This window comes from Carlito syrichta, unplaced genomic scaffold, assembly GCF_000164805.1.
Source record: "Carlito syrichta isolate Samal-C Ts95f unplaced genomic scaffold, Tarsius_syrichta-2.0.1 Scaffold303725, whole genome shotgun sequence".
Taxonomy (NCBI): Eukaryota; Metazoa; Chordata; class Mammalia; order Primates; family Tarsiidae; genus Carlito; species Carlito syrichta.
The window spans coordinates 177,882-181,657 of NW_007247821.1; the positions used below are offsets into that span (position 1 = coordinate 177,882).

Here is a 3,776-nt window from a genome sequence, read left to right on the forward strand (position 1 = left end):
AACAAACAAATGAAAACCTTTATAAGAACCTCATGATGGGGATAAACTATCACATCTCAATAATCAGTCTGAATGTGAATGGACTATATGCACCACTGAAAAGACACAGAATGGCAAACTGGATAAAAATAAAACCATGACCCAATAATTTGCTGCATTCAGGAAACTCATCTCACCACAATGAAGTGCACAAACTCAAAGTTAGAGGAAGGAAAATGAATTTCCAGGCAATGGGTCACAAAAGAAGGCAAGAGGTATGTTCCTAATATCAGACAAAACAACCTTTAAGCTATCAAAAGTTTTAAAAGATACAGAAGGACAATACATAGTGATAAAAGGTTCAATCCATCAACAAGAAATATCCATCCTAACATATATGCACCCAACACAGGAGCACCAGCATTTATAAAGCAGCTACTAAATAAGCTAAAAAAAGATATAGACTCTAACACTATTATAGTTGGGGACTTAAAACACCACTACCACCATTAACAACCCTAGATAGGTAATCAAGGCAAAAAAACCAATAAGGAGATCCAGAACCTTAACTTGACACTTGACCAAATGGACTTAATAGATACCTTCAGAACCCTCTACCCAACAACCACAGAATATACATTCTACTCATCAACACATGGAACTTACTCCAAGATCAACCACATTCTTGGTCATAAAACAAGCATTAATGTTGTGACCAGAGTGCAAGGAAGGTGTCGTCATGAGTCCTTTAGTGAAGCCAGCGACCGAGAGGGGTCTTACGCCTCCAAAAACTGTTGGCCCCAAATGAAGCAGGGAAAGGGTTTATAAAGGCAAAAACTGCTGAATAGGCTACATAGCATGGGGTCCAAACATAAAGTACATTAAGTTACTTGGCATAAAGCACAAACATAAAAACCATTAAAATAAAAAAGCAAAATGTGCAAACGTATACAAATAAATGCAGAACTTGTGGTTAGGGAGTTTTTAATATTTGGGGTAACCAAGGGCGTAGGCTCTTAGTTACAGAAAGGTTACACCTCTGATTATGGGAAGGCTATGTAGGGAATCATTTTTAGGTTAAAGCAGCTAAAACAACTAATAAAGAGAATCTGTTACAATGTGAGGTTACTTATAATTAGCATAAGTTTTACAGGTACTTCATTCCCGCCTTTTACTTGTTAATGAGTCAAACCATTGACTCGTGAATTACGGGCAAAGGTTCATAGGTTTCAACATACATGAGTTTTACAGAAGTAATTCGTTGCTTGACAAACTGAATAAACCAATTGAAAATGCAAGGCCCTATAAGAGGAGGAGGATTATAGGGCCAGTTAGACTGGTGATGAGAGTTGACAGAAAGTTTTCCTTGGGATAAGAAGAGCACGTTTAGGTCCCTTCAATTTTGGAGGATCACCTCTGCTAGAAAATTTATTTGCTCATGGAGTTGGTCTATAACAAATTGCACATAATTTAAGTCAGAATTAATGTTTTGTGCATGGATAGTTGGTTCTAGTTTTTTTATAGACCAGGGCAGTGATGCTAAGAGCAGCTGTTTTAGTTAACAGCTGTTTAGCTGTTTTAATTTAACCCAATTAAAACACGCACCAATGAAGGTACAGCATGCTTTGAACAAGTAATTGGAAAACCAAAAGGATTGAACAACAAGGTCCCTTCAGGACCATTATAAGTGTATACCTGGGGAAATACATGAACAATAATACATAAAATAATTTTATTATTTAACATTCTAGCAGTAATACAGGTCATAAGACCTGTAAAACAAGTAAACCAAGTATTAGCAGGGACTGCATAAGTCATAGATTTAATTACAGTTACAGTAAGAGACCTATTATGAATATTAAAAGTGAAGAAGCCGTTAAATTGAAATCTGAAGTTTTAAAACAAAAGGACATGAACTGTTTTTTGGAGACGAATGGGTAGTTTTATCAGTTATACTGACAACAAGAGTATTGACCCCTAGGCCTACATAGTAAGGAGGCCTTGATTTTAAGCAAAGTCAACAAGCCGAAGCTAATTGTGGCCAAGTAGTATTAAGCAAATGGTGCATATGAGCCAGCATAGAAAAAAGACAGGGAGGTTGCTGTTGAGCTGGAGGACCGTTTCCTGGGTGAACCCCTGACACTAACTTTGGCAGTTGTGTCTCCAGAGCTGACTTTGGAAGCTGTTGACTTTGTTACTCCCAGAGTCACTTTCCAGTTTTCCAGTATCTATCAGTCCATTTCTCTGGTGACCGATTTTTTTTTTTTTTACAAGTAGGTTGAACTTTATATTTTAAAGGAAGTGGACCATTTTTTTTCCAGCATAAATGTAGACAATATTTATTAGTGTATAGTAATTTTTTTAAGGTTCTTCTTCACACATAACATCAATCTGAAAAGTATTAAGTATGTTCATTTTACTTCTGAGAAACTTTTTTAAGCGCATCACAGTCATTGCTGCTGGGCATCATAGGTATCTTTTATTATTTACCTTCTCTAGATTTGTCTTTGTCTTTGTTTACTTTTTGATTTCATCTGCTCTGGTTAGAGAATTTAATGGATAAGCTTATTATTTTATTAGCAGTTATAATTTTTTAATTTTTATCAGCAACCTTTTCTTTATTTTTATTTGAGCCATTGGCAACATCAACTGAAAGATAAGCTGCATAAAAATCTTTTTTCTTTTCATTTCATTTTTGAAAAGCCCTGGAGCTAATTTATATACAATGTCTTGAAGAGTTTTATTTGACCTTATATTTAGTAGTGGCCTGGTTTTGTGAACTTGAACATTACAAATAGGACAATACTTGCTGGTCTCCAGGTAATGAACAATACATGTTTTACAGAAAGAATGTGGACATTCTATTATGGTTGTGGCATTAATGAAGTACCCTCTCCAAAGCACACACATTAGGTGGGGATTTAGTTCAGTGATCTTGATTTTGGTTGTTTGATGAATTTCTGCTTGGAAAATATCATTTTAGCTGTGTGTTGGTTGGTCAGCCTATGGTGCAGTTGAAGCAGGATGGCAGGCTCAGAAGGTGATTTTGAGAGGATTGTTAGGATCCCTGTCTGTGGTCCAGTCAGCTGAGCAGGTTGGTGGAGTTGCTTTTCTTAGCTTTTTTTTTACTCACAAGTGGTGATTCCAGGTTGGTATCCTGTCAACCTTGAGTGCTGCTGGATTGGTGAGGATGATGACAGAGGGTTCCTTCCAGGCAGGGGTGAGTTTTTCTTTCTGGAACTCTTTGATGTAGACCAGATCTCCAGGCTGGAACTGATGGCATGACATGGAAGATGGAGTCGGCAAGACAGCACGGACATTTTGTGGACAGTAGCCTGGACCTGCTGGAGGGACTGGAGATACTTTAATAGAAATTGATTTGAAAATGTTTCTGTGTACCCACAGTTGAGGCCAGAATAGACTTTTTAGCCTCAACTTGGATACATTCTCACTCTTTGGGGGTAAATAGAGTTAAAAAGGAGCTGGGACAATGAGTGCACATGGATTTCATCAGAGAAGTTAAAACCTGTGGCTTATTTTAAAATGCCAGATTTTGTTATTTTTAACTGTATAAATCAGAGGTAGGAAAATGAATATACACTATATAGGGTCCTTCCGTCTGATTGTCCCCCATGGAGAGAGCACTTCCCAAAGGGGAGGGAGAGGGGTTGAATTTATTTGGACTGGGAGGCGAGAAGCCAGAGGTGGAGAAGATGAAGGGGTCTGTGTTTTTGAATAAACAAAGTAGACAAAGTTAATTTTTTACCTAGAGTATATATGTTTCTAGGATATAAGCC

The 3,776-nt window shown here is 37.3% G+C and overlaps 1 pseudogene; it reads right to left on the reverse strand.

The window, feature by feature from the left end:
• Positions 1-2,121: 2,121 nt before the first annotated feature.
• Positions 2,122-2,949, reverse strand: LOC103261509 (annotated as a pseudogene).
• Positions 2,950-3,776: the final 827 nt, after the last annotated feature.